This window comes from Orcinus orca, chromosome 1, assembly GCF_937001465.1.
Source record: "Orcinus orca chromosome 1, mOrcOrc1.1, whole genome shotgun sequence".
In the NCBI taxonomy this organism is placed as follows: domain Eukaryota; kingdom Metazoa; phylum Chordata; class Mammalia; order Artiodactyla; family Delphinidae; genus Orcinus; species Orcinus orca.
In genome coordinates, this window is record NC_064559.1 from 124,641,338 (window position 1) to 124,651,098 (window position 9,761).

The 9,761-nt window shown below is 38.2% G+C and overlaps 1 protein-coding gene across 2 annotated transcripts in view; it reads right to left on the reverse strand.

The window, feature by feature from the left end:
- The window catches only part of SLC35A3 (solute carrier family 35 member A3), a 43,851-nt gene extending 34,359 nt beyond the window's left edge, over positions 1 to 9,492 (reverse strand). The window contains exon 1 of one of the 2 annotated variants that reach the window (XM_049714782.1): positions 9,474 to 9,492. The gene's annotated coding sequence lies outside the window, so the exon portion shown is untranslated. The other variant, XM_049714775.1, reaches the window with a different exon arrangement.
- Positions 9,493 to 9,761: the final 269 nt, after the last annotated feature.

Genomic DNA, 9,761 nt, shown 5'->3' on the forward strand with positions numbered 1-9,761 from the left:
ATATATAATGAATATATATTTATTTTAAAAATAGTAGTAATTATGTGTGGTTGTAAGGGGAAAAAAAGATTTAAAATATTTTAAAAATACACGAGCAGAAAAAGTATACCTTATGACATAAGTACAGCTTTTTAGAGAAAAAAAAGAGCTTTTAGTCTGTTCAAAAAGCTTTAAAATGAAAAAAAGGGACATGGAGACACTTATTAATTACAAAATAGTAACATGTGCTTTGTCATCTTGGAAAATGACCAAAACTCTAGACAAACAAAAACAACAATGAAAATAGAGGGTGAAATATATGAGACCCACAATTGATGTAAAGATATTAGTCCCAAAACTGATGACCAAAAGAAAGTAATACTTTCATTAACCTCTCCTAGCTTTACAATTTATACTGTAACAACACTGAACAGCTTTGAGTTTCCTCATATATACCATTCATAGTACCTTTTCCTATTCCTCATGCTGTTTACTGAATGTAGAATATGTTTCCACTGCTCCTGCCTATATATATATATATATATATTTTTTTTTTTTTTTTTTTTTTTTTTTTTTTGCGGTACGCGGGCCTCTCACTGTTGTGGCCTCTCCCGTTGCGGAGCACAGGCTCCGGACGTGCAAGCTCAGCAGCCATGGCTCACGGGCCCAGCCGCTCCACGGCATGTGGGATCTTCCTGGACCGGGGCACGAACCCGCGTCCCCTGCATCGGCAGGCAGACTCTCAACCACTGTGCCACCAGGGAAGCCCCTGCCTATATTTTTTTAAGTTAGCCCCATTCATCTCTTAATTCTCTGTTCAGATATTATCACAAACTTCAAGCCTTTTCTTGCTTCCTTCCTCCCAGGGGTCTGAACTTCTCTGTGGTTCCATAACATCTTGAGGCATCTTGTGCATATCAAAATATTTTACTTCACTGTATTGTGATCTGATTTATATATATCCTTTCTGCCCAACACTCTCCTTGAGTTCAGTGCTATCCTATTTATCTCCGGATCTCCAGCACCTAGCTGGAGTAGAAGTAGTAGAAACTTAACACATATTTCCTGAACGGACCTGAACTGGTTGGTAATGGTGGTGAAGACAAGCCAGGCAGTACAAAAGCTCACCAGGGAAGAGTATCCAGCAGAGCCTAAACTGCAAGTCTAGGCATCCAACACATTTAAAGATTCAAGTCAGCACCCAAGGCCTGAAGCTCTTTTAGTAATAATAATCCAGTAAGGATTGTACCTTTGAGTAGTTTGCCTGTATCAATCTCATTTAACCCTCACAACAGCCCTATAAAGTAGACATTAGTACCTGTATTTTACAGAAGGAGAACCTGAGGCTTACAGACATTAAGTAATTACTGAAGCTCCCATATGTACTGAAAGGTGAACTGGGATTCAAATTCTAATTTGTCTGCCTTTAAGTCCATGCTTTCAAACAGTACACTTAGCTGTCATAGGAAGAAAAAATGGAACAGAAAAGGAATGAGCACAGTATAGAAAAAAGGTGGCAGGCAGCAAAAGTAGCAATAGGGGTAGAAGTATCAGTGAAGAACAGAGATGGCTGTGAAGGAAGAGAGAAAAACAGCAATCTGGGGGCACTGGGGCAGTGGACCGGCTTTGGTGTTTCTATGATAACAGATCTGAAAGGCAAAATTTTGACACCCTAAAGACAGACAAATTAGAGTAACATATCAGTCTAAGGGCAGCTAGAGCCAAACAGGACTAGGTATCTCACTGGTACTTGATTAGTGCTGCCAGATAAAACACAGGACACCTAGTTTAACTTGAATTCCAAATAAACAATGAATAATTGTTTAGTATATGCAATATGTGGTGTACACTGTGGAAAGGGAATGTTTGTTGCCTGCCATTCCAGTAAACAGAGTGTCGCCCACCGTTCTAGTTGTACAAGGATCAAGCCACCAGCCAAGGCAGAGCACCCCACCCCTAGCACCCTGAGGGGAATTCAGGATGGAGAAAGACAGGAAGCAGGCTAGGCTTCTGGATACTGGCCTTAAATAGTTGAGATGTATATCTAAGGAATAATTTCAATGCATTGGTCCATAGAGAGAAAAGCACTAACATAATTAACTTTAGATGTCTGTTTTTTGTGTGATTAGCAGTAATCTTTTGATGTTAGACTGCATGTTTTGTTTTCATCAGGAACTTCCTATATATCCTGGCTCCTCCCTTAACTCTTCAGAGCGGTTCCCCAGAGCTATCTGAAGAGGCTGTCTCCCAGGCTACAGTCCTCAGTAAGATCCACAAATAAAACTGAACTTGCAACTTTTAGGTTGTGCAAGTGACAATACTTAAGCTAAAAAGAATTTATTGTTTATCAGAAATTCAAATTTTAACTGGGTATCCTATATTTTTATTTTCTAAATCTGGCAAACCTATTGAAAGCATGAGTACGTTATAATATTGCACAATAACTGCAGTTTCCAAGAGTGGCCCAGAGAAATTAAGACTAAATTAAATTATTTGTGGTGCAGATGATACTGCAAGCATTATGCACACAAAGTGACATTCCCCAGATCAGTATCTTCAGGCAGAGTCAAGGCTGATAGTTTATAATCTTTAATGGCTTAAGACTCAATAGGAAAAGACGAAAAGATAACAAGAAAGAAAGAGAGCATGGACTATGGCAATTTATATTTTTAAAGAATTGCTTACCAAAACAGTTAAAATACAAAAAATTTCAGTGCTTAGGGAATTAAACCTCAGGTTTCCAGGTGTCACTTATACTTTGCTTCTATGCTATTATAGTTCTTAAAACTATTGAATTGAAAGTATAGCTCACAAACAGGAAAAACCAGTTGTTCTCTCAAGCTACCAAATTAGCTGAATCTGGCATGTTCTTGTTAGTTCTTCAGGGCAAAGAACCTGTGCGGAAAGCATAGCCAAAGGTTATTTGCTTGTCCATCATTTACCTCTAAGAGAAGTTGAATGAGGTCACTTCCATATCATCAATAGCTCAATAGTCATGTGATCCTTTTGCTTCGTGATAGATCTGTAGAGTTCAACACTCTACAGAACAGCTATTTGACAGGTTTGAAAGGAATTTACTTTTTATTTCCTTCTTTTCCAAGGAGGGGCTTCTGCTTGGCTTTTCCTATTATAACAGACTTACTTTTGTCTGGGGGGAGTGGATCAAGGGGTGTTTTAATGGAAGTGATGCCGTTTGCTCTATCTATATATTCAGAAACTGGGAAAATTAACCTGGATGATTGCTGCCCCATGGATCTTGTTGATTCTGGTCAAAGCATCAGTTATAACCTGATATTCTTTTAAGTCTCTGGTAGATAAATTTGGTGGTCTGGGCATCAATGAATTGGTTTTATCTCAGAGTCAGGGGATTCTCTTTTACCTGGCATAGTTACCTGACAAAATCACCACAGATCCTCTTGTGGAAGTCTAGGAGAAAGGTACATAGTATGTACTTGTGCTATTAAAGCTGGTCAGGGGCCTCTTAAGTCTGAGAGTGGATGAGGGGGTGCAATTGAATGAAGTTTGGCCTCTATATAGTCCTAGAGTACATTTGATTATACAGTTCATATGCACTTGGATTATGCTGTCCACAAATACTTCCTGCTCTCTACCTTCAGGACATGTGGTAGGTTGTGCTTTCTGACTCTCTTATGGTTGAATGGGACCACATGACTAGTTCTGGCCATAGGAGAACAAAATTTACCACCCCAAAATTTCTCTTTGGTATGTGGATAATTTCGAGTTGAAAACAATCATGGCCCAAAAGACTCAGGAAGAAACTTTGACTTACCCCCTAGCTGCCTGAAGAATGTAAATAGAGGACTGTAGTATGAACTAGGCGTGTAGACAGGGAGGAACCTAGCAAAGTCTGTTTGTTAAAATTTCTCTCTGTGTCCCACTGTCTCTGCATGATCCAGCAACATTTGCTTACCAAACATTTGCTTCTCCATCTCCACGGCAATTGCTTTCCTCCCCTTTGAAGTCCCAAACCACTAACTCCCAACACCCTCTTTTGTCTTTAGATGAAGATGATGTCTAAGGTGAGGATTTCAGCCATTTGGGTGTGTTATTCAGTTTTCCTGGGTCTCTCTCATGTATACATGTTATTAAACTTTTGTTTGATTTTCTACTTTTAATCTGTCTCATGTCAACTTTAATTCTTAGACCAGCCAGAAGAGCCTGGAAGAGCAGAGGAAAATTTCTTTCTCCCCGACATGGCCAATCAATTGTAAGCAGATTGTGTGTCAACAAGGGCCATAGCATTGAATTGCTATTTTGTCATCCTCTGGAACTCTCTTTCTCTCTGCTTTGAGCCTGGCAATGTTCATGATCATGATTCCATGAGCCTACATAGAGTGAGGAGCTGTAAAGTGAAGTCCTCAGCAACCGGCAACAGACATTCAGCATGAACAAGAAATAAATCTTTGTTATTGTATGTCATTAAAATTTTGACAAAACCTGGCATATATTGATTGATACAGAAATTGATACCCAGGGATGGGGTGTGTTTTATTAAAAACCTTCCTTTTGTAGAAGTGGCTTAGCGTTCAAGTAAGCTGATTTTATAAGCTGGAAGAATGATTATGTTATGCATTGGAATATTTGATAAAACTGTCACCTACAATAACTTGGAAGGTAAATAATGAACGTAGTAGGCTTGTAGCTCTGGGAGAAGAAAGTAGAAAACAAATGTTAATTGTATATGTTGGTTAGTGTTGGCTGCATTTGACAAGATGCTTCACGAAAGAGAAGCACTCAAGAAATAATTGACTTTTTTATAAGCAGAAATGGAAAGGAATAAAGAGAACAGAGAAGTTCAAGAACTTTCAGGGTTGGGAGTGGCAAATGCTTTTCACCTCAGTTGGTAAGTTACAAAATTGAATAGGCTTTTTGTCTCCAATTGGTAAACTATAAAACTGAGTAGCCTTTGGAACAAAAAAAGTCTATTAGAACTAGGCCTTTAGGCAAGGATCAAGTCAAGCATATCTCTGTCATAACCATCTTTAAAATCTCTGCCTGCTGCTATGTACCACAAGTGCAAGTCTATGGTATGAGAGAAATGTCTACTCATGTGACTTTAAGCATTGCCGTAATTTGTAAAATGACAAATTTATAATAAGACTTGTGAAAATGAAAGTGCTTGTTAGCACAAAAGACATTATTTTTAAGCTAGGAGAGTTCTACTTCAAATATGTTTAAAGCAATACAGCCTACTTAACATACAGCTTGTGGAAGTATATCTCAATAGGTCACACCCACATAGCAAAATTTCTTGAATTATTATTAAAAGTATAGGTTCCAGCTCTAGTTAAATGGCATAAGCATACTCTATTCTATTTCTCCCAGTGACTATAATAAAATCCTGAACCGAATACATAAAGAAACTAAGGACTCTGAAAAGTAAATAATAGCAGACAAATTAGGGAGGAAATCAAAACTCAAAAGTAAGACCAATAGTGAGTTCCCTGTTTTTTTCCCTCTATTATTTCCTGGTTTAGTCTCAAGGCAACCCAAATTCTGGAACATTGCAATGGGCACAGCCAAGAGAAAATCACTCTCTCAAATAAGAGGAATGGGAAAAGGGACCCCTGAAGAATGCAGAGAATGGGGAAATATCCTGGTTTTGTTTTCCTCTATTGGCTCTGCAGGGCTCCACTTCCAAAGCTGCACTCTCTCTGGGCGGTGGCTGAGGGCAGTGAGTGCATCAGCAGCTGAGCTTGCTGATCTGCCTTGAAGGTAGATCCAGTTGTGGGAGGTGTCTGTCTGATAGCACAGAAGACTGAAAGCCAGGCATTCTGGCCAGAGGACCAGGGGAAGAAACCCTTGGAGCCAGAGAATGTTGTGGAGATTTTGAGAGGGGGGGAGCTCAAAAAGTGAATCCTGTAGATATACGTGTGTGAAGTTCTAGGATCACCCCAGGAACTCATGTGTGAAACTAATCTGATAAAGAAGACCAAAGGCTTTGAACATTGGTCTATGGTAAAGACCACTACCCAGGCCCGTTTAGCCCCTGGGGGAAACATATAGAACAGATCCAAATAATACTGCAAATGTTTGAAAACTGAAATTACATTGGAACCATGGCCCAAAGAAGGCAGGCTAAGACATTTGGCCTGATCCCAACTGGGACAACCAGCTGCTAAAGCAAAACAAAGAAAAACTCAACATTCTCCAGAGGATTTTAACAGACCTTAGAGTCTCATAACATAGCAATTAAAACATCCAGGATATAATGCAATATTACTCAATGTTAAAAAAATAAAACAGAAGCAAGAAAATTGTAGCAACTCACAAGGGAAAAAACAAATCCCAGTTTGAGATGACTCAGATGTCAGAATTACCAGAACAAGACTCAATAGCTCAATAGCAGAATGGAAAAGAGGAAATTGTCTGTGAACTTGAAGATCAACAGAAATTATCCAATCTGAACCAGAGAGAAAATACTGGAAAAAAATTGGACAGAGCCTCAGGGAACTGTAGGATGATATCAAATTGTCTAACATTTAATGCATTTGAGAGGCAGGAGGAAAGGAGAATGAAATTAGTGCAGAAAAGAATATTTGAAGAACAAAATTAGAGGATGCATGCTACCCAATTTTAAGAATCATTATAAAGCTATAGTAGTTGACACAGTGTGATATTGGTGAAAGTGTACACATATAATCAGTGGAACAGAATAGGGTCCAGGAATAGACACAAATATAGTCAACTGCTTTTTGACAAGGTACAAAGTCAATTTAATGGATAAAGGATGCTCTTTTTAGCAAATGGTAGGGAAAAAAAGTTGTACATCCAAATGCAAAATGAAATGAAATGAAATGAAATAAAATAATAAAATAAAATAAACCTCAACCTCAAAAAACCCCCCAAACTATAAAACACTCCAAAGAAAACATAGGGGACTTCCCTGGTGGTACAGTGGTTAAGACTCCATGCTCCCAACGCAGGGGCCTTGGGGTTCAATCCCTGGTCAGGGAACTAGATCCCACATGCATGCTGCAACTAAGAGTTCACATGCCACAACTAAGGAGCCCAAGAGCTGCAACTAAGGAGCCTGCTGGCTGCAACTAAGACCTGGAGCAACAAAATAAATAAATAAATAAAATAGTAAAAAAAAAAAAGAAAACATAGAAAGAAATCAATCACTGTGACCTTGAGTTAGGCAAAGCATTTTTAGGTATGACACCAAAAGTACAATCCATAAAAGAAAAAATTATAAATTGGACTTCATCAAAACTTCAAAATATTTTTTCTGCAAAAGACACTGTTAAGAGAAATAAGATACAAACTGTAGACTGCTAGAAAATATTTTAAAATCTCCTGACAAAGTACTTGTATATAGAATTTACAAAGAACTCTCAAAAGTCAACAATACGAAAAAGCCCAATTTAAAAAATGGGCAAAGGATTTGAAAGGACACTTTCTCAGAGAAGATATACAGATAACAAATAGGCACAGGAATAGATAGTCAACAGCATTAGCCATTAGGGAAATGTAAATTAGAATCACAGTAAGATACCATTACACACCTATTAGAATGGCTAAACAAACAAACAAAAATTGACAATAAGTGCTGACAAGGATGTGAAGAAAGAAACTATCATACATTGTTGGTGGGAATACAATATCATGTAGCTGCTCTGGAAAACAGCTTTGCAGTTTCTTATTAAGTTAAATATATACTTATATGACCCAGCAATCCTGCTCCTAGGTATTTATTTACCCAAGAGAATTAAAAACTTATGTTCACACAAAATCCTATATATGAATGTCTATAGCAACATTATTCATGATTGCCCAAACCTGCAAATGCCCCGATTGTTTTTGAATAGGTACATCAATACAATGTACGATTCCATTATATGACATCCAGGGATTATAGGGACCAAGTAGGAGGGATTAGTAGTTGTCAGGGATTAGAGGTGGAGAGAAATTTTGATTACAAAGAAACAACATAAGGAAATTTGGGGGGTGATGGAGCTGTTCTGTATTCTGATTGTAGTGGTGGTTGCATAAATCTATGCATGTGTTAAACCTAATAGAACTGGACACCTTTTTAAAAAAGTAAATTGTCTCTTTCTCTCTCTCTTCCTCTCTGTCTCTATCTCTCTATATAAAATACCTTTACCAACACTACGTTATAAATTCAACTTTGTCTTGGCAGCAGGTTGTTTTGATGGTATTTTCAGCAAATTGGCCTTTGACGAAAATATAAGTATTATGCTACCCTTTTTTTTTTTAATTAGGGAGGTACCAGGTATTTGGGAAATATTATGTTAACAAGGTACTGACATTCCTCCCTCTTAAATTCTGTGCTAGGAAGGCCACTCCCTCAATTAAACAGCTGCTCCAGATCTGAAAGATTGTGTTGTCATTTTTCTAGCTCTTCACTGCTACTTTTAAAATATTATTCTCTCACTGACAAGGAAAAAATTTCTCCTTTGCCATCTTTATTCTCCCACCTTATGCCCCTTCTTATCCCTGACATCTGCTAACCACATTTCCACATTTCTCAGGAGCATTACCACATGATTTACAGTCTATTTCTTTTACTGTACTTTAGCCACCTATACCCATGACTACAGTTTAGACTTTATCACCATGATGCTCCATCCCTGAAATAATAAATCTCAATAGTCCAGTATTTATCCAGAACTTCCTTTCATTTCAGCTGTGTCATTTCTTTACCCACTATACCTATCTATTTGAATTCTTCAGGATGTTTAGTCATTTCGTTTCCTCCATTTGCCTTATTCTTTCCCCTCTTTCTTTCTTCTTTTTCTACCTAGATTTGACCCCCAATGTCCATAACCTCTTCCTGTTACCATCCACTGCCATGTCCTTTTGTACTTCTATTCACCCAGAATTACTTAACCTGGATCAGTCCACTGATCTCCTTTTCCACTCATACACTCAGTTAACAAATCTGCCGAAGATTCCTGGAGAAAATTACACAACTACATAACTTAGTGGATTAGAGCCATTGCAAATTTACAGTCTCTGGTATTAAATAACGTGTCTACTCAATATCTTCAATTCACTTACTCTATGTGTCACAGTAATCATTTCAAGCCTTCACAAATCTCTAGACAGCCCTCCTCCTTATGTCAACCCTCCCCGTCACACACATACCTCAAAGAGAAAACTGAAGTTATTAGGCAACTTTCTCAGCTTCTTGAACTACCCCTGTTGTAAGCAGAATTCTAAAATGGCCCCAATGTTCTCTGCCCCTGGTGTCACACCCATGATTAGATTGTGTTATATAGTGTCAATGTTAAACTTTACCTGAGCCTGGAAAATAGAGGTGCTTAAGAAATCCCCCCAACCCTTTGTTTTCCAAAATTCCTCTACCCTTTCAGGTTCTGAGAAATGGCTTACTATAAAGAACCACTTCTCCCAATACAACTTAAATAAGATTTGCTGTCCAACTTTCTCATGGTTCCCATAAGACTCACAGGTGACCCTACCATTTACCTGTGACAATTTCCTTTTACCTGAATCCTCTGACATGGGCAGACTCAGAACGTCCAACTTCCATTTTCTGTCTCATGATTGATTAGCTGAGATTAGAACTGTTTGGTCCACCTGAAACTAGCTAACCACAGGGGAAAACATTTCCTGTTCAGCTAACCAACTGAGACTTCCCCTGTTTGCAAAACAATGCCAACTGTAAATCACTCTATCTGCAACTTGTTGATCCTTCCTGTTTTTGTTCAAGTTGCTATGACAAAAATGCCAGACTGCGTGGCTGATAAACAACAGAAATTTATTTCTCACAGTTC